Source organism: Protopterus annectens, chromosome 4.part0 (genome assembly GCF_019279795.1).
Source record: "Protopterus annectens isolate FY-2018-M chromosome 4.part0, PAN1.0, whole genome shotgun sequence".
NCBI lineage: Eukaryota > Metazoa > Chordata > Ceratodontiformes > Protopteridae > Protopterus > Protopterus annectens.
Window position 1 is genome coordinate 1,771,609,127 of NC_056733.1, and position 21,494 is coordinate 1,771,630,620.

Consider the following 21,494-nt stretch of genomic DNA (forward strand, 5'->3'; position numbering starts at 1 on the left):
CAATACTTACTGTATGCGTCCCCAATTTCATCTACATCTTGTGTATAGTATATGCCTACTTTCATGTTTCCAGGGTTACCACTATTTCTTTCTGCACCATTTACCGCTATTTTGCTCTGGTCAGCAAAAAATGGATATGCTCTTCCTTTTCTTAACATCTCAAGGTCAGCAAGGGCTTCATCAATTTCACGTGTTTTATAAGATCTTTGAGTAAATTGTTGTTTTAATTTCTCAATTTCTTGATTATACCCTATATCAGTTGAGTTCAGTCTTGATAAACGCATAGCCTGCCCCCTAACTACATTTTTGAAAATATAATTAGGGTGCATGCTATACCTGTGTAAGTATGAACTCCTATGGCATGCCTTTCGATGAACTCCAGTGTTTAAGTACCCGTCCATTATTTTCTCAACAAATACATCTAAGTATGATATATACTCCTGAGATGCTGTCATTGTAAATTTTAGAAATCCAGTTAGTGAATTAATCTCTTGTACAAAGATTTTTAATTGTTCCTGATTCGATTTCCAAATAAGGAACAAATCATCCACAAACCGAACATAGAATGCAACATGTTTTTGATAAGATTCCAACCTAAATAAATGCTCATTTTCCCAATTAGCCATTACAAGGTTGGCGTAGCTATTGGCACATGATGTGCCCATAGCTACGCTATCCTTTTGAATGTACATTTTTTGCTTAAATGTAAAAACATTATTATTTAATACCATATTCATCAGATGGCATATACTTTCAATTTGTGATATAGTATAAATATTGGCTTATAATAGACATTAACGTATACTTTCAATTCCTGCTATATTGGGAGTGTTAGTAAATAGCGATATTACATCCAAAGTTGCTAACCAATAATTCGGTACTGTAATTTCTTTTTCCATGAAGTCATACAACATGGTTAAAAATTGTTTAGTATCTCTGAGTGTATATATATATATATATATATATATATATATATACTTCTCAACCACTGGTCTAAGTTTAGATTCTATATATAATGATAGGGGTTCCGTAACCCATCCCCTACCAGTTATAATAGGTCTCATAGGTGGTTCGATAGGGATTTTATGAATTTTTAGAATCCCTTGTATACATGGTATTTTAGGCTCTTCTACCTCACAAAATTCATACAGTTCTTGACATATTCGTCCCTCTAAATATAAATACTGCATATACTTAGAGACATTACTAATAATTACGTCAACTTCTCTCGTGCTAATCTCTGTATAGTATTTATCACTTAGCATCAACTTCATACTATAAATGTATTTATCCATGTCCATAATGACAGTAGGTCCTCCCTTGTCCGCGGGCCTAATCATTATGTCTGGGTTATTTTTTAATTGCTCTAAGGTTTTGCAGGCTTTGTAAGTCAAGTTTCCTTTTTTTCATTCTATTCTTATTAGATTTTTGTTTACTACATCTATGTAATTATTCTTCTACCAACTTTGAATATGCTTCCAATAAAGGGTGTAGCTGGGGTACAAAAGTACTAGGCTTTCTCAATGTACAATCATTTATCATTCTTGGTGTTCCTCCTAAACATTTTTAATTGAACATTCCTTACAAATAACTTTAAATCAGTTATAGTTTCTGTTATATCACTTTTAGTCGTTGGTATAAAAGTTAACCCTTTTTCAAATATTTCTTTTTCCTCTGATGTCAATATTTTACTAGATATATTCCATATTAGTGAGTGACATTCTTGGTCCACATCTTTTTTATCGTGGGCCCCATTTGTTCTATGTCTATATACCTTCTCTTTTGTCTTCCCTGACTCGCTGACCTGTCCCTGCCCCCTCCCTTCCATTTCTCTCCTATAGGGAAAGGGGTCATTTCAGTGGAATCTATAGTATTAAAGTTTGTAACTTTCCTCCTAACTACTGCATTCACATTATTTTGTTCTATTCCATTTGTTATAATTGTTTCTGTTCTTCCTACTTGAACAATTTCATCTCCATTAACAATATCATCGACTTCTTTAGTGTCTGAATAAGTATCTCTGCGCTCACAGTGTACATCTGCTACCACAGTTACTTGATTATGATTGGTAGTCACTGCATCACGCAAGATACCACTCACTTCTTTATTAGTATTCACATCTACAATGGTATTATTCCTATCTCTATTCAAATTGTCTTGTTTCGAGGATAGGTCTATATTTTCATTTTTCCTTTCCATGTTTGTACCCCTTTTGTCATTTACTTTCTTAAAAGCATTAACATTAACTATTTTCTCCTCCCTGGGCCAAGTAAAGACCTGGCCCCTTGCAAAGTCTCTAGTGTCTCTATTTATTTTATTCTGTTTTTGTTCCAACAACTTTTTCTCAAATAGACAGACATTGTCCAACAATTTTTCAACACTTTTATCTATAAGTTGTTTAGGGAACATAGAATAAATACTTTTCTGCTGTTCCATTACTTGTTCCCGAAGTGCTCTTTCTTCAGGAAGGAAATAGTTATTCAATAATGTCATACATTGTATACTCGTATCAATGTTAATTCTCTGCCATTGGTACAATAGCTCAGGATACTTAGTACCTGTGGTTGGCATTTTTAGTATGCAAAGTCCCCTAGGTATAATTCAACGTTCTATACAGACTTCAAAGTGTTGCCTTTGAAGTTGAAGACGTTTAAGCTTTACAAAGTCCATTTCCATCTGGTGCAACGTAGATAGTCCTTTCATATTTGCTTCCTTGTTAATCTCTTCTTCCATCGCAACATCTTTGACATCATATGTCTTTAGCGGGTTTTCTTTCCCTTCGACATAACTGTGAAATCTAGTTAAATTGTCCATATTATTTCCCGGTACATATGGGAGTTCTACTTGTATTACTTCGATTTCTGCCATAGTTATAATTAAACAGCCAATTAGAAAAATAAGTAGAATAATAAAAATGTAAATATTGGCTGTTTAAATGCGCTCCTTTAAATGTAAAGTATTTGAATAAAAGTAATAAGGAGGGTTAAAAAAGGGTTAACTTTTATACCAACGACTAAAAGTGATATAACAGAAACTATAACTGATTTAAAGTTATTTGTAAGGAATGTTCAATTAAAAATAAGTTTAGGAGGAACACCAAGAATGATAAATGATTGTACATTGAGAAAGCCTAGTACTTTTGTACCCCCGCTATACCCTTTATTGGAAGCATATTCAAAGTTGGTAGAAGAAGAATTACATAGATGTAGTAAACAAAAATCTAATAAGAATAGAATGAAAAAAGGAAACGACTTACAAAGCCCGCAAAACCTTAGAGCAATTAAAAAATAACCCAGACATAATGATTAGGCCCGCGGACAAGGGAGGGCCTACTGTCATTATGGACATGGATAAATACATTTATAGTATGAACTTGATGCTAAGTGATAATAAATACTATACAGAGATTAGCACGAGAGAAGCTGACGTAATTATTAATAATGTCTCTAAGTATATGCAGTATTTATATTTAGAGGGACGAATATGTCAAGAACTATATGAATTTTGTCAGGCAGAAGAGCCTAAAATACCATGTATACAAGGGGTTCCAAAAATTCATAAAAACCCTATCGAACCACCTATGAGACCTATTGTAACTGGTAGGGGATGGGTTACGGAACCCCTATCATTATATATAGAATCTAAACTTAGACCAGTGGTTGAGAAGTATATTTATATATATATACTCAGAGATACTAAACAATTTTTCACCATGTTGTATGACTTCATGGAAAAAGAAATTACAGTACCGAATTATTGGTTAGTAACTTTGGATGTAATATCGCTATTTACTAACATTCCCAATATAGCAGGAATTGAAAGTATACGTCAATGTCTATTACAAGCCGATATTTATACTATATCACAAATTGAAAGTATATGCCATCTGACGAATATGGTATTAAATAATAATGTTTTTACATTTAAGCAAAAAATGTACATTCAAAAGGATGGCGTAGCTATGGGCACATCATGCGCCAATAGCTACGCCAACCTTGTAATGGCTAATTGGGAAAATTAGCATTTATTTAGGTTGGAATCTTATCAAAAACATGTTGCATTCTATGTTCGGTTTGTGGATGATTTGTTCCTTATTTGGAAATCGAATCAGGAACAATTAAAAATCTTTGTACAAGAGATTAATTCACTAACTGGATTTCTAAAATTTACAATGACAGCATCTCAGGAGTATGTATCATACTTAGATGCATTTGTTGAGAAAATAATGGACGGGTACTTAAACACTGGAGTTCATCGAAAGGCATGCCATAGGAGTTCATACTTACACAGGTATAGCATGCACCCTAATTATATTTTCAAAAATGTAGTTAGGGGGCAGGCTATGCGTTTATCAAGACTGAACTCAACTGATATAGGGTATAATCAAGAAATTGAGAAATTAAAACAACAATTTACTCAAAGATCTTATAAAACACATGAAATAGATGAAGCCCTTGCTGACCTTGAAATGTTAAGAAAAGGAAGAGCATATCCATTTTTTGCTGACCAGAGCAAAATAGCGGTAAATGGTGCAGAAAGAAATAGTGGTAACCCTGGAAACATGAAAGTTGGCATATACTATACACAAGATGTAGACGAAATTAGGGACGCATAGAGTAAGTATTGGGAACTCCTACAGGTGGACTCTGCCATCTCAGAAGTGGTAGGAAAGGAGCCCAAATTCACTTACAAAAATAAGTTGAACTTATACAGAATGCTATGTGGCCCAAATAGAGTTAATTATAAGAACAGCAGCAAGAATGAGCCTGTTAATACTAGACCATGTGGAAAATGTAAATTTTGTGACACTATAGACGAATCAGCAACGTTTATACACCCAGTAACTCAAGAATTATTTAAGTTCTATTGTGAGGCAGACTGTGAAACTACACACATGGTATATTTAGCCACGTGTCAGTTATGCCCAGCTTTTTATGTGGGCAAGACAGATAGACGGCTTAGAGATAGAGTAAGGGAGCATCTCTATAACATCAGGATAAGCTCAGAGAAAAATGCACTAACGAAACATGCAGCGTCTACCTCTATCGAACATAAATTTAAGTTCAAAGCTGTGTATGTTAATAAACCCACTATACGTAGAGGAACTATACGTAATACCACTGAATGTAATGAAAGTAAGTGGATAAGTAAACTTAGGGCGGATCGTGAACCTGGACTCAATGATGGGGTTCCTATAAAGCCCATTTTGAAAAATAGAAGAATAAAAGTTAAATAAATTGATATGTGCTTGCCTATCAGACATTTGATATGATATGAAACTAGGGAATACAATGGATTTTACTTTATATATATTTTTTGATATACGTTGTATAGAAGGTTGTTGAAATGTATTACATATATTTATAGATATATTAGATAAATATTTATGGAATGGTAGACTGTATAATGATGGGTGGTTGGGTATATATTATGCAATGAATTTTAGTGACATGACTACAGGTACATCATTGAGCCTTAAACAGTTGATATGAATTCTAAACTTGCAGAAAGAAATGTTTTTTACATATTTATATTTTCTATACAAATTTTCATGTGAGTACTGCATAAATTATTTATTTACCTAGTAATTTATTGTATTTTAAATAACACTGTGACATCTCATTATTCAAGTATATAACATATGTCTACTTTTAATATGGACTACCATCTAGCCTGAGTGCACATCATCATTCAAATTATGTATACTTTTATTTGGAAAATTTTCCAGTCTGAGTCCACCTGTTCATTTTTATTTATTTATATTTATTTTTGAATTTATTATATTTATTTCCAGGCTTGCTACATACATGTTATATATTCATATTTAGTTTTTAACCCAATACATTATTTTATATTGCATATAATAATACAGCCTTCATATATTCATTTAGTTCATATAAAAGTGCATGAAAAGCGCAAAAATCCATATAAGTAAAATTGTTGATTTATTTTATGCATACATGTTACTGTTTTAACCTAGAGAATGTTTTTTGTAAACTTTTATCAAGTATTTAGTATGATTATGCTTTTATTGCAACTTCTCTGCATATTGATTTTTTAATGATATACATAAAAAACGCATAGCTCTAGTAATGTGGGTGAAGTGATGAATTAATTAAAGGAAGTGACGTTGATATGGATTAAACTATAAATTAATTTGAAATGTATAGCTGTTATATGTGGCCTGATGAAGCCTATGGGTGAAAGCGCTTGCCAATCTGTTATATTTTAAATAAAGATAAGGCTTTTGGATTATTTTCTTGGTCGATCCGCTTTTTGTTGGAGAAACAAGGTGAAATGAACGTTGCTGTGTTCATATAAGGGATTTATTGGCAGAGAAGTGGAACACTGTTAACGTCGCATCGTTTGTAATACTTGTTTGTAAGACTTGGTCGATTATACGACTCTGCTAAGTTGGTAATGCTTAAAAACTTTAGTTAAGCTGGTAACGCTTAAAGATTATATGCTTGGAAGACTTGGTTGACTAAACAACTTGGTCAATTAGGTAACGCTTGAAAACTTTTAGTTAGACTGTGACGTTTAAAACTTCTTGCCTTTTGGCGTACATATAGTACATCTTGAACTGTGAAATAGCGGTAATACACTAAAACCTATATCTGCCTTACGCTCTCCTTATTACTTTTATTCAAATACTTTACATTTAAAGGAGCGCATTTAAACAGCCAATATTTACATTTTTATTATTCAGATTATAAAATGTCTACCAAAAAAAGTCTTTTACAAACACTTCTACAGTTTCAAAACTTTGTTCTTGGTGAAAATATTCATTTTTGATATTGAAGTTTTCTTTGTCTGTATCCTTATCTCAAAATCCAGGGAAAACCAATTCTCAGCAGGCCGAAATGTTCTTTCAAAAACTGTATTTCATTAAAAGGATAGTCTAACTTTTTTGCTGTGTTAGCCATTTCCCTTTTCACTTGAACATTTGTGTACATTTAACTCTCTAGGATATTTTAACAAGCCTCTATTGTTATTGCTATTTGTTACAAAAGCATTCAGGAGTATAATACTTTTTGTTCCACACAAACACATTTTGTTAAGCCAATGCATATTTATTTTGTGCACTTGCAGATGCTATGTCACATGTGATTTCTGTGAAGAAAAAACAGTTCTACCAAATTTTATGTACACACACATTTTATTTTATATATATATATATATATATATATATATATATATATATATATATATTTCTATCAAATATATGTTATTTCTACAAGGGAAAAGTTTGAATTTATATAATTCTATTGCCTACGGTACTGAGAAATTTTCTTGCAGAAGTTTGAGACTGACTGGAGAAACTCAGGAAATATTCCAGATACAATCCACCTTCTATTGTGTCAAAAAGGCCTTTCTTTTGAGAAGCATCTAAAAGGCAGCCAAGAAACGCAATCTTCTGAGATGGATTCAAAGATGATTTTGCAACATTTATCTGAAAGACTAAATTGCTCAGAGGAGATATAATTCATGTTAGCGATTCTTGGTATCTGGAAGAGACATAATCCTTTTTAATGACTCTTGGTATCTGGATCAGACTATGCAAAGATAAGGAAGTCTAAATAAGGAAACAATATGAATGCAGAGAAGTGATAATGTGATACTCAGAAAAAGAAAACTTTAGAAACGTCCTGAAGCCTGTGGCTATGGGAATGTGGTAATAAGCATCTTTTAGGTCCATTTTTACCATGTAACTCACAGAGGAATGACAGACAACAGATTCTGTAGGAACATTTTGAATTTCAACAGTTTCACAAACTGATTTAGGAATCAAAGATCTAGCACTGGTCTCCAAGCAGGGTTGGACTGGCACAAAGTGAGGACCAAAAAAAAAAAAAAAAAAAAAAGAGTCTTAAGGTCTTTAAACACAATGGAGCTACTTCTGTTTAATATGGAACATCAAGCAGTTCCGCATTAAACACAAGCAGCTCCGTGTTTAGCGATTTATGACTGGCCCGTATGCCGGTACACAGGCCAATCAAAAAAAAAAAGTGGAGGGCTGTTTCACCGGGATTTAAACCGGCAGTGCAGGACTCTGGATTGGGCTGCTGATCCCGGGACAATCCCGCTCAAATAGGGACATCTGGCAACCCTATCTCCAAGAGGCCTCTTTCTTTGATTCCAGACATTTTGGAATAGAAGCCCTCTGCCCCTTTGACTTCCAGGCACTGATTCTATCACATTTTGGGTGTGCAAAGACTGAAAAACTTGAGGAAAATATTCTGCCTGGTACGGAGGGTGGGGAGTCCCTTGAAGGGAGTTTTTTTTTGTATCCAGTACCAGTTGGAATCTTCCTGTACCACTTTTAGCACTCACAAGTCAGAAACAATATTCTGTGAAAAGGGAGCACTGAGAACTAGTCTGAGGAACAGATTTAGAGAGCTACTGGACACAGGGGGGGAAGGAAATAAGAATGCTGCCATTGTATTTCTGTACTATTGGTCTGCCCTTTTCTTCTGAAAGCATCCTTGTTTCTTATTTCCTCCGATCATCTATTTTTAGCATCTTGTTTTCCAGAAGATGACTGGTTTTAACTTTTTTTTTTGTGAAAGGGGAAAAGCCTATAATATTTGTATTGTGGCCCATTAAAAATCTTATAAACTCCCTGTATCAATTTCCCCCTTTCATCACATTGTTTAAAAACCTGGGTAGCAAGAGGCAAACAATACATCCTTCTCTAAAGCACACCGAGAATTCATTGATGTACCCAAGCATACCCTTCTCAACACTGTAGCAGTAGCCCTAAATACAGTGTTTGCATAATCATACACACTTTTTAAAGTTTAGATACAGGGTATATGGTAGAATTTATTTTAAGAGAGCCTTGTTCTGTAGGGAGACTCGAAGCCAATTACCTCACACTGTCCATATGACAAGTTTCCACATATATACCTGGAAATTCATAGTTCTGAAGGCTTGAGTGAAAGAAAACACTCTCTTATCTTAACAGTTCAACATTTTTCTTTCCTTCTCACCAGGAGAAGGATTTGTATTAAAAGGATCAACCTGCTGCCAGCATGACATGCAGCAAAAATTCCTGCTGGATCAAATCTAGTGCAACAGAAAATGCATTTGTTAGCCAGAGGGACCTTGCACAGCTTCTATTCCTTTTTAGAAATTGACGGCTTGGTATCAGGATGATTACAGGCAACATTCACCACATCCACCAAGGCTGGCAGCATAGGAGGAATGGGAGAGGAATGAGGTATACCCATTTGTAATAAGTCACAGTACCTTCTCAGGTCAGGGGTAACATCTATTTGTTTTCATACAAATACCTCATCCATTCTGGCTACTTTCTGGTTGAAACCATGACAAAGAAAATTCCTCCACAGGAGGATAAGATTTAATATTTTCCTCAAACTCCAACAACTGGGCTTAGGTATCGATTGGAGAAGAAGCCTTACCTCTTGTCAAAGTCACAACCATCAGACTCAGTTTCCTTGGGCATTATTTTACAGGGTAAGCCCTCTTGCAATTGCTTCTGTAGACCAGTGCTCACTGCCTGTAATGCCCACCTTGCTAAGGTAAGGAACTCCATTTTGGATGGCGCAGTGGTGCAACGGTAGCATTGTTGCCTAACAGCTAGAGGTTCTCTGGTTCGATTCTTGGCTGGAGTACCTTCTGTGCGGAGTCTGCATGTCCTCCCTGTGTTCACATGTGGGTTTCCTCCAGGTGCTCTGGTTTCCTCCCATGTTTCAATGACATGCATCTGGACCATTTTTCCCTAGGCCTCCGCTGAAAATTGGCTTTGTTCCAAATCGTACTTTCCCGGTAAACTAATAAATAATTAATAATTATGTTTAATCTATTTTATTTTTTTAATAGGCATTCCAGGAGAAAACCGCCAACTTAAAGGCAGGGATGTCTGCTCGATCTAACGATCTCTTGCCCTGGTTACCAGGAAAAAGGATCTCCTGGTGTGTCCCCCAGACCGAGATAAGATAGTTCAACCATGCCTGTATTGGATACTGAAACAAATGAAGAGGATGTGTCTGACCGCCGGTTCATGATGGCTGAAAGGTCTGTAACAGAGAAAGCTGGACAGATAATGAGCGGTCAGAGGAAAGTACAGTTTTGTACCTACCATAAATGTAGATGTCCGATAGGAATGCATCTGCAGTCCTTACAAATGGGTTGTCCTGTCGTCAGGCAGCCCTTCGGTCGGCCGGATTCCAAAGTCTGGGTCTGGCTTCGGCTGGTGTCGCACTTCACCCGACGTCATAGCTGCAGTTACTCAGGTATAAAGGCATCAGCCGACGCCATTTTCCTCAGTGTTTCTTGCCCCAGATGCCAGGTGCCCTCTAGGAGGACTAAATTTGGATGAATGCCAATGATTCCAAATATTAGAGGGCAAACAAAAGATAAACATCATGTATATACATATATACAACAAATACACCATAATAGATTCCCCCAGCTAGCTATAAGAGGGGCAAATACCCTAGGAGTACCACAGAGGGGAAGGAGGGTGGGTAATCCTGACTGCAGATGCATTCCTATCGGACATCTACATTTATGGTAGGTACAAAACTGTACTATGTCCTTCAAGGATGCATCTGCAGTCCTTACAAATGGGTAGAATACCATAGCCAAACTGGGGGAGGAGGAAAGATAGAATTATGGTGTAGTTAAGATCCCTTGCAAAACAGCAGTGGCAAACCCTGCTCGGGATCTAGAGTATAAAGGTAAATTATAATGCTTGGCAAATGTATGCACGGAGCTCCAAGTAGCAGCCTCTAAAATGTCTTTGGTAGCCACTCCTCGTAGGAAAGCTGTGGTAGTGGCTGTAGCTCTTGTAGAGTGAGGCCTGATGTTTTCTGGAGTTTTCTTTCCATGGTAGGAGTAACAAAATCTAATGCAATTTCCTATCCACTTAGATATTGTCTGTTTTGAAATTGCTTTTCCTTCTTTTCCTGTTGCATATGCTACCAGTAGCTGGTCAGTCTTTCTATTGCTCTTGGTCCTGTCCAGGTAGTAGCGTAATTGTCTGTGTACATCCAAGGTATGCAACAGTCTTTCTCCCCTGTTCTGTGGATTGGGGAAGAATGTAGGTAGGTGGATAGCCTGATTTAAAGATACTCTGGAGACCACCTTAGGCATAAAAGTAGGATTTGTTCTCATGGACACTCTATCTTGATGGAAGATGGGCTGTACTGCCATTAATGCCTGTAGCTCAGAAACCCTTCTTGCTGAAGTGATTGCCAGCAGGAAAGCAGTTTTCCATGATAAGTATTGCAATTCTGCTGTTGCTGCTGGTTCGAAAGGAGGAAGTGTCAATTTTTCTAGCACAAAGTTCAAGTCCCATGCAGGTAATGGTGGCTTCCTAGGAGGCTTTACATTTTTAATTCCTCTGAGAAACTGCCTGAGCAGAGGATGTGAGAAGACTGGAGGATCCAAGTCGTATTCTGCTGAAATAGCTGATGCATGAATCTTAATGGAAGAGTAGGACAGGCCTTTGTGGAATAGCTCTGCCAAGTATTCCAAGATGTTGGCTATGTGTACCAGTGACACATCTTCCCCTTTAGCAGTACTCCAAATGAGATATCTTTTCCATTTTGCTGAATAGGTTTTCCTTGTTGAAGGTCTGCGAGCTTCCAAGATAATGTCCTTAACCCTTTGGGATAAATTTGGGTTAATTTGTCTTATGCAATGTACCAGGCAGTCAGCTGCAGAGTTTTCAGGTGTGGATGCAGGGTGTTGTAGTTGTTCTGAGTTAACAGCAAGGGAACTAGAGGTAAGGGCCACATCTGTTCCCGAGACATGCTCCTCAGTAATGGGTACCAATGTTGCCTTGGCCAATCTGGAGCTATCAGAATGATCCTTGGACGGTCCTCTTTGATCTTCAATAGCACCTTGTGCATCAAAGGAAGTGGTGGGAATGCATATGCTGTCAGATTTTTCCAACTGAAGGATAGGAGTCCACCTTCCATGCCAGTGGATGGTACGTCCTGGTGCAGAATTTCTTTAATTGGTGATTGTGTGGGGATGCAAATAAGTCTATTTCTGGGAGACCCCATTTTCTTGTTATGGTTTTGAAGATGTCCGGATGCAGCATCCATTCGTGGGCATCCGTGGTAGTCCTGCTTAGTATGTCTGCTAGAGTGTTTTCTTTTCCTGGTACAAAAATTGCTTGTAACTGAATGTTGTAACTCAGGGCCACATTCCAGAGGTCCAGGGCCATCCGGCATAGAGGGTACGAATGTGTGCCTCCCTGCTTGTTGATGTACCACATAACCGTGGTGTTGTCTGTCCTTATCATCAGTTGGCCTTGTTGAAGAAATGGTTTGAAAGCCTGAATTGCCAGTTTTACTGCCAGCATCTCCTTTAGGTTTATGTGTAGGTGCAATTGCTCTTGAGTCCATAAACCTTGTATGCATTTGTCCATCATGTGTGCCCCCCAACCGAGGTCTGAGGCGTCTGTTGTGATGGTCTGGCTTGGTTGAGTGCTGCGGAAGGGCAATCCTTCGTTTGATTGACAGGCCTGAGCCCACCAGTGGAATTCTTGCTTCAGGCATGGGATTATTGGAATGTGAGTTTCTAGGCTGTGCTTGTGCTGAGACCATAAATTCTTTAGGTACCACTGTAGCTTTCTCATGTGCAGTCTGGCATGTGGGACCAATATTATGCAGGATGCCATGAAGCCCAATGCCTGTAGGACTTTTCTTGCTGTTAGATGGTTTTGCTTTGTTAATGCCAGGATGTAGAGAGGGAGTTGCTCCTGTTTTTCTACTGTTAAGAATGCCATTTGTTTGGATGTGTCCAGTTCCGCACCCAAAAAGGTTATCTTTTGGGATGGTATTAGCCTTGACTTTTTTATATTGACTGTATATCCCAGGGCTTGTAGAAGGTAAATGACTCTTTTCAAGTCTAATGCTAGCTTGTTTTTGTTGTCCGCTTGTATCAGGCAATCGTCCAGGTAAGGGTAGATTTGGATTCCCTGAAGCCTGCAATAAGCGATTACTGATGCCAGACATTTCGTGAACACTCTGGGTGCAGTAGATAAGCCAAAGGGCAATGCTGAGAATTGATAATGCTCTGATCCTGCAAGAAATCTGAGGTATCTTCTGCAATTTGGTCTTATGGGGACGTGCAGGTATGCCTCCTTGAGATCTAGAGTAACCAGCCAAGACTCCTTGCCCAGCATGGGAAGAAGCTGCTGTAGGGTCAGCATTTTGAATTTTGGAACAATGAGGAATGTGTTTAAAGCGGACAGATCGAGAATAGGTCTCCATTTGCTTTCTTTCCTTGGTACCAGGAAGAGTCTGGAGTAAAAGCCCTTTCCTTGCTCCATATATGGTACCTTTTCCACAGCTCTTATTTTTAATAATTGATTTACTTGTTTTAGAGCTTCTTCCTTTTGATTTGGAGGTAGGTTTGGCATTCCTTTCTTTCCTGGTAGAGTATGGAAATGAAACCTGTAACCTTGGTCTATAGTCTGCAAAATCCACTTGTCTCTTGTGATGTAATGCCAGTTCTTTGAAAATAAAGCTAGCTTTCCGCCCAAGGGTGCTTCTAGTTGTTCCCTGGCAGGCGGTGCCAGAGCCAAGTCACTGTGATTGTCCTGTTGCAGTGGTGGTGGCTGCGTCTGTGCCTCGCTGGTTGTTACCCTGCCACTGGCGTCCCCTGTAGGCACCCCTGGATTGGTTTCTGCCTCTTGAACGCCTATTCCTGCCTCTCTGTGCTTTGGAGGAGTCTGGAAAGGACCAATTCTTGGAGGGCCAATTCCTGCTAAACCTTGGAGGTTGGACCTGTAAGAAATCTTTCACTGTTTGGACAGATTTTGCCTTCTCTTCCATCTTCTTCAGTACCTGTTGTGCAGGAGAACCAAACAAATTGATCTTATCCATGGGAGCATCTAGTAGTTTTGATTTGACATGGTCCGGTAAGGCCTGCTCTTTTAACCATGCATGCCTTCTGATAACTGTGCCAGTCATGGCTGATCTAAAGGAAGCCTCCAGTGCATCATAGCCGCATTTCAAAGAATGGTTACTAACTTGCTGAATGTTATGTACCATTTCCTGAACATATTTCTTATCTAAAGGTTCATCAGAGGACAGTTTTTTAGTTAACTGGTCTAGCATAAATTCCTGAAATTGGATCATATGAAATTGACAGTTCAAGGCCCTAGCTGACAGAGTAGCAGAAGTGTAAACTTTTTTACCCCATCTCTCTAAGGACCTGGATTCCCTTTCAGAGGGGAGGGGGTTTTTGGCAGAGGTAGTTGCTACAGCCTTAGGCCCCTGGGAGATAGTCTCAGGATCTGCAAAAGGAGCCTTGTATAAATGGTGATGTGTGTCCGGGACCCTGTAGAATCTATCGGGCTTAGCAGGGGCCGGAGGTAATGAGTCAGGAGCAGTACAAGCATCATTAAATGCATCATCTACAACAGAAAGAACTGGAGGTATAGCTAAAGGCCTATGTTGTGGTAAATGCAAAAAGGTTCTAAGCCTTTTCCTGGAGTCTGAAAAATCTTGGCCCTGCCACTGAAACTGTTCCCTCATAGCATGCAAGGTTTCCCCAAAGGAAAATTCCTCAGGCGGAGAGGCAGAAGGGATGGACTCTTCAGCATCAGAGTCTTCATAAGGGGAATAAGGAGCCTCTGGAGGGTCTGTATTATCTGAATCATCAGAGGAATCATCAGTGGAAACTGGCTCAGGGGGCTCTGCTCTAGGCCTCTTCTCTGGAGGTGGGTGAGAGGCCCTGTCTGGGTGAGGTTGGGACCCCCGGATTAAAGAAATGAGATCCTCTGCTAGAGAAAGCATTTGGGAACTGGAGCTGGGCCTGTGGGAGGGGGTCTTAACAGGCACAGATTTTGTAGCTTTAGCTGCTTTAGCCCTGGCAAAGGCCTTAATGGACATGGCTGCAGGAGGCCTAGCAGCTCCACGTGCAGGGGTTGAAATATCCAAGGGAATAGTGTCAGATAATTCCTGAGAAACCACAACTGCAGGTTGGATTTCAGAAGCCGATTCCACCAGGTTGGAAGAGGCCTCGGTAAAAGGCATGTTTTCGGCTGGAGGAAGAACCGCTTGCTCGGTTTCAGCCAAAACCGAGACACTCGCGGTTTCGGCCGAAACCGTGGACCGCGAGTGTCGGTCCTTTTCCTTGTGTTTTTTGGATATTTGTGATGTCGGAGGATCCGACGGCATAATATAAGCAAAATCAGAGCCGAAAAACTGCTCAGCAAATTCCGACCGACGTCTAAGCGTCCGTCGGTTAAAAGAAGCACAGGCTAGACAAGCTGCTACGTCGTGGTCTGGGCCTAAACAAGGTAAGCAGTAAGAGTGGAAATCTTTATCAGGTATTTGTTTCCCACAAGTTAAACAGTTATTCACTTTTTCTGACATCGGCTGAGGCAAGAAAGAGTCCCCAACCGGGTACTTAGCTTTTTAGAAGTCTTCGGTAGTAGTAGAAGTATTCGGTAGTAGTAATCTCTGGATCTGACCGACCGGCACTTGCAAACAGCTTCTGCTTCGGGCGCCACGCGGCAAGAAAGACTGAGGAAAATGGCGTCGGCTGATGCCTTTATACCCGAGTAACTGCAGCTATGACGTCGGGTGAAGTGCGACACCAGCCGAAGCCAGACCCAGACTTTGGAATCCGGCCGACCGAAAGGCTGCCTGATGACAGGACAACCCATTTGTAAGGACTGCAGATGCATCCTTGAAGGACATTAGCCAATGACCACTGCAGGTTCACCCGCTGTCAGTGGAGTTGCAGACTCAGCCTGAAACAATAGCAAGGACTCCTTGGGTAAGTGTTTTTTTTTCCCCCCTCTAGGTACAGTGGGAGAACCATCATCCAGAGTTGTTTAAATATCCATGCTGTAGGTGGGGAAGCGTAAAAAAAAAGTAGTAATGTTGCTTGAGCGAGCTGTTCAGAAGGTCAACTGTTAAGTGTGTTCACGAGCAGCACTTTCTCCAGTCCCTTAATCATAAAAAGTACAAGCAGAATACAAAATCCCTTTAAAGTACCTTCAAACACTCAAAACACACCGACAGAAAAGCAATATGTCAGGTAAGTTGTGAAAGTGAGCATGAGCATTACACTGACATTCCAATCCTGCTCTTCCTCCTCTATAAACTCTTTTGTCCCAAAAGAAATCATAGTTTGCTTAAGCAGTACATATTACTTTACTTTCTGTGTAGAGCGATTCCCAAATGGGGGCATATCTGTCAGAAATGAAGATGTTAGCAGACTGCTGTTTTTGTGAAGCCAAAGAGATGCTTTTTCTTTGGACAGCAAGAAATTATTGAAGCTATCTCCACTCTGGCTACTCACAAAAAGGGAAATCAACAAAGTGAAGGTATGTGTGTTTTTTTTTTGGGGGGGGGGCAGGGGGAGCCAGAGCTTTTTGCAGCTGGCTGCCATTACTTCCCAGACAGAAGAAAATCTGTACAGCATAAAGGCTACTGCAATAGTGGGAATTTTGAACACCAGTGAAGTGGAATGAAAGGAGACAGGAAAAGTGCACTTGGAATTTTGATGTGAAGGTTTAGAAAAGAAAGTTTTAAGCCAGGTATCCATGTTCATTCACTCTGACACAACACCAGAAATATGCCTGTATAAAATCCTTTCCCTATTTGATCAGTGGAACAGGTTCTATGACCTCATGAGAAAGCAACTTGTCTACGATAGGAAGAAAAATGGATGTTTAATTGGGATAGATATGGAGGACTTCCTTGGAAAGGAAGAAGGGAATCCCACAGCCAACTGTAGCCTTTCTGAATGATCAGAACCCAGGTGTCAAAAGTTTTCTGGTGACACAGAGGGAAGCGAATACCCAGACTTTGAGAAAGCTTTTTTGGATTGCCAGGGTGGGAAGGAGGAAGACCATCATGAGGAACACAGAGTCTGCTTTCTGAGACTGTCACTGGTATTGGGTTGACCCTTTCTTCTGTCTTGAAACCTCTCTGCCGTTGTTTTCTGAAATTTTGTTTGCCTGTGCCCTGGTGGGGTTGTTTATACTGCGAGTCATAAAAAGAAAGTATGGTTGTGTACACTTACCATAAATGCAGATGTTCGAATGTATTCACTGTTGCAGTCATTACATTTGGGTTATCTGCTTGCAGTAGCCCTCAGTCGGCCTGATTAACAAGGTCTTGAGTCCTGCGTCGGCTGCTGTCTCTTCTTCCCTGACGTCAGGATGTCAAGGGTATAAAACATGCAGCAGACGCCATTACATCAGTTTTTCTTGCTCCAGATGTCAAGTATCCCCCTATTGGGAAGCAAATAAATATATAAAAAATACAAGGTTATACCTCCAACAGAAAAACAAATACACCAAAAAGCTTTTAAGCATAGTAAAGGAAAGTAGAGGTAAAACCAAAAGAAGTCAGGGGGCTGGAGGAAGGGTAACCAGGACTGCAACAGTGGATACACTCAAACATCTACATTTATGGTAAGTGTACACAACTGTACTATGCTCTTTGTGTTTCATGGTTGCAGTCATTACATTTGGGTAGATTCCCAAAGCTAAGGTTGGGAGGAGGAATTAAAGTAGCATTAGGACCAGCTATAAGGCCCTGCAAGACTGCAGTGGCAAAGCCAGCTCTGGATTTAGAGAAAATTGGTAAATAATGCTTGGTGAAAGTATGTACAGAACTCCAGGTAGCAGCTTCTAGATGTCCCTGGTAAGGACACCTCTGAGAAAGGCTGTAGACCTAGATCCAGCCCTGGTAGAGTGGGGTCTGATGACCTGTGGGATAGGTTTTCATGGTGCTTATAGCAGAAATGAATGCAATGGCCTATACATTTAGAAATGGTTTGCTTTGAAATAGCCTTTCCCTCTGCCCCTGCAGCAAATGCTACCAGCAGTTGTTCAAATTTCCTTTGAGGTTTAGTCCTGTCCAAGTAGAATCTAAAGTGTCTGTGCACATCTAGGGAGTGCAGTATCCATTCCCCTTTGTTCTGTGGATTAGGAAAGAAGGTTGGCAAATTAACTGACTGATTAAGAGCCACACTGGATACCACCTTGGGCATGAAGGAAGGATTGGTTCTGAGGGACACCCTGTCCACATGAAAGATGATGAAAGGCTCCACTGCCATAAGGGCCTGTAATTCAGATACCCTTCTTGCTGAAGAGATTGCTAAAAGGAATGCTGTTTTCCAAGAAAGAAATGTTAAATCTGCAGTAGCAGCTGGCTCGAAAGGAGGAAGAGTGAGTTTCTCCAAGACAAAGTTAAGGTCCCAGGCTGGAGTTGGAGCTCTCCTCAGTGGCCTTAAATTTTTGGCCCCTCTAAGGAACTGCTTGAGTAGTGAGTGAGAGAAGAGGGGAGGTTCTGTGTTATAATGAGCTGAAATGGCTGAGGCGTAAATTTTGATGGAGGAAAAGGACAAGCCCTTATGAAGCATCTCAGTTAAGTATTGTAAAATCTGAGGTAAATTTGGTGCTGCTGTGTCCATCCCTTCAGATTGGTTCCAGGCACAGAATCTTTTCCATTTCGTAGCATAAGATTTTCTAGTACTAGGTCTCCTTGCCTCTATAAAATGATATCCATCACTGGTTTACTGAAGGATGGTAAAGGAGAAATTAGGTAATTAAGCCAGGCTGCTAGGTTCAGTGTTTGAAGCTAAGGCTGCAGAATCTGGTTCTCCCGCTGAGACAACAGGGAAAGTGTCTGAGGCAGGTGCCATGGGGTCAACCGTGACACACTGCACAAGAGGGGTTACCAGTGTTGGCGTGGCCAGTCTGGTGCAATCAAAATTGTCCTTGGCTTGTCCTGTTTGATCTTTAGTAGTACTATGGAGAGCAGAGGCATAGGAGGAAAGGCATAAACTGATTTTTGAGTTTTTTCCAGCTGAAGGACAGAGCATCCACTTTCCAAGCTTGTTTGTAGGGAATCCTTGTGCAAAATTTGTCCAATTGATAGTTCTGGGGGGAGGCAAAAAGGTCTATATCTGGGCTCCCCCATTTGCTTGTCAACATGTTGAAAATCCTTGGTTCCAGTTTCCACTCGTGTGGATCCATGAGGTTTCTGCTTAGTCCGTATGCCAGTGCATTTAGTTTTCCTGGCAGGAATTGAGCTTGTAGATTCACTTGGTAGCTCAAGGCTGTGTTCCACAATGCCATGGCTAGTCTGCAGAGGGGGCAAGAATGTGTACCCCCCTGTTTGTTCATGTACTACGCAACAGTTGTGTTGTCCGTCTTTACCATTAGTTGTCCTGGAAGAATGTGATCCTTGAAGGCTGACAGAGCATTCTGTACAGCTAACATTTCTTTTTGGTTGATATGCAGGTGCATTTGACTTGGGTTCCATTTGCCCTGAATGCACTTCCCTGCCAGGTGAGCCCCCCCATGCATATTCTGATGTGTCTGTTGTTAGGCTTTGGGCGGCAGGGGGTAGCGTGAATGGTAGTCCCTTGTTTTGGTGGCAGGCCTCTACCCACCAAAGGAACTCTAGGTGTAGGCAAGGTATGATAGGAATCATTGCTTCTAGATCATGAGAATGTTGACACCATAGGCTTTTTAGATACCACTGTAGTTTCCTCATATGCAGTCTTGCATTTGGAATTAGAAGAATGCAGGAGGCCATGAACTCCAAGGCTTGTAGTATTTGCCTTGCAGATAGCAGGGTTTTTGTGGCCACTTGTTTGAAGTAGGTTGTCAAATGAATCTGTTTCTCTGGCATGAGGAAAGCCATCTGGGAAGTTGTATTCAAGCTTGCTCCCAGGAATATAATTTGCTGACAGGGTACCACGTGTGATTTCTTTTTGTTTATGGTGTACCCCAGACAAGTCAGCACTCTTTGTACATAGGCCAGATGATTCAAAAGTATGTCCTGGCTTTCTGCCTGAATTAGACAATCGTCCGAGTATGGGTATATTTGAATATTTCTTTGCCTGCAAAATGCAGTGAGTGGAGCTAGGCACTTTGTGAATACCCTGGGCGCAGTAGATAAGCCAAAGGGCAGTGCAGAGTACTGATAGTGCGTGTAGCCTGCTGTAAAGCACAGGTATCTTCTGCAAGATTCCCTGATATGGATGTGCAGGTATGCTTCTTTTAAATCTAATGTTGCCAACCAAGCATCTTTGCCTAACATAGGAAGCAACTGGTGAAGAGTCAGCATCTTGAATTTTGGAATTACCAAAAAGGTGTTTAGAGTAGAAAGGTCCAGGATAGGATGCCATGAATTGTCTTTTCTGGGTTCCAGGAAAAGTCTTGAATAGAAACCTTGTCCCTTTTCCTCTTCTGGTACCAAATGAATAGCCCCCCATGTTTAAGAGAGAAAGTACTTGCTTTTGGGCCTTTGCCCACTGATTTGGGGGTAGATCTGGCTACCTGCTTGGTGTTGGTAACGTGCAGAAGTGAAATCTGTATTCTTGGGACACTATACTTGAGATCCATTTGTCCTGGGTTATCAGTTCCCAGTTTCTGGCCTGCAGGCCCATCTTTCCGCCTAAAGGAGCATTCAGTTGAGAAGTGATTGGAAGTTTTTAAAGCAAATCATTGAGACAGTTTTCCATAGGGGGGAGTCTTTCTACTCCCACATTTGGATGTGGAAGCCTCCCACTGCTTAGTCTTGTGCGTACCCTGTGACTGAAACCTGGGGATTCTGCTGTGTCTGGGTTTGGATTGAGAAGACCTGGAAGGGGCCGGAAAGGACCAATTCTTAGAGGGGCAATGCCTACTAAATCTTGGAGGCTCAACTTGTAAAAAACTTTCACAGTTTGCATAGATTTTAGCTTTATCTTCCATCTTTTTAAGTTCCTCAGCTTTGTTGCCAAACAGGCGGTCTTGATTTAAGGGAGCATCCAACAGTTTAGCTTTAACATGATCAGACAAAGATTGCTCCTTAAGCCAAGCATGCCTTCTGAGTACAAACCCAGTGACAGCAGCCCTGCAAGAGGCTTCTAAAGAATCAAATCCACATTGCAAAGTATGCTTTTCAACCTGTTCAGCAGAATGCATTAAATCCTGTAATTCTTTATTTTCAGCACAGTCAGGAATCAACATCATTTTCTGTTTAAGCAATCCAATAACATACTGTTGATACTTTAACATATGAAACTGACAGTTTAAGGCCCTAATGGCCAAGGTTGCAGAAGTGTACCTTCTTACCCCATCTATCCATTGTCCAGGAGTCTCTATCACAAGGGGTAGGATTTTTAGCAGTAGAAGCCTTAATGCCCTTGGGTCCCTGTGAAATAGCCTCTGGATCCGCAACAGGATTTTTAAAAAGGAATTTGTGAGAATCAGGGACCCTGTAATATCTATCAGATTTTCTGGGAGCAGGAGGCAATGAATCAGGGGCCAAACTAGATTCCGAAAAGGCATCATCAACAATGTCTAGTACAGGAGGTATAGCTAAAAGCCTATGCAGAGGTAGGAGTAAGAAATCCCTAAGCCTCTTTTTTGAATCAGAAAAATCCTGGCTTTCCCAGTGAAACTGCTCCCTTAAAGTGTGCAAGGTTTCACCAAAAAAAAAAATCCTCTGGAGGGGAAGCAGAGGGAATAGAGTCCTCTGCATCAGAAT

The 21,494-nt window shown here is 40.1% G+C and overlaps 1 protein-coding gene across 1 annotated transcript in view; it reads right to left on the minus strand.

Annotated features, from left to right (window-relative positions):
• LARP1 (La ribonucleoprotein 1, translational regulator) overlaps nt 1-21,494 on the minus strand; it is a 3,464,554-nt gene that overhangs the window by 438,077 nt on the left and 3,004,983 nt on the right. The window lies entirely within an intron of this gene.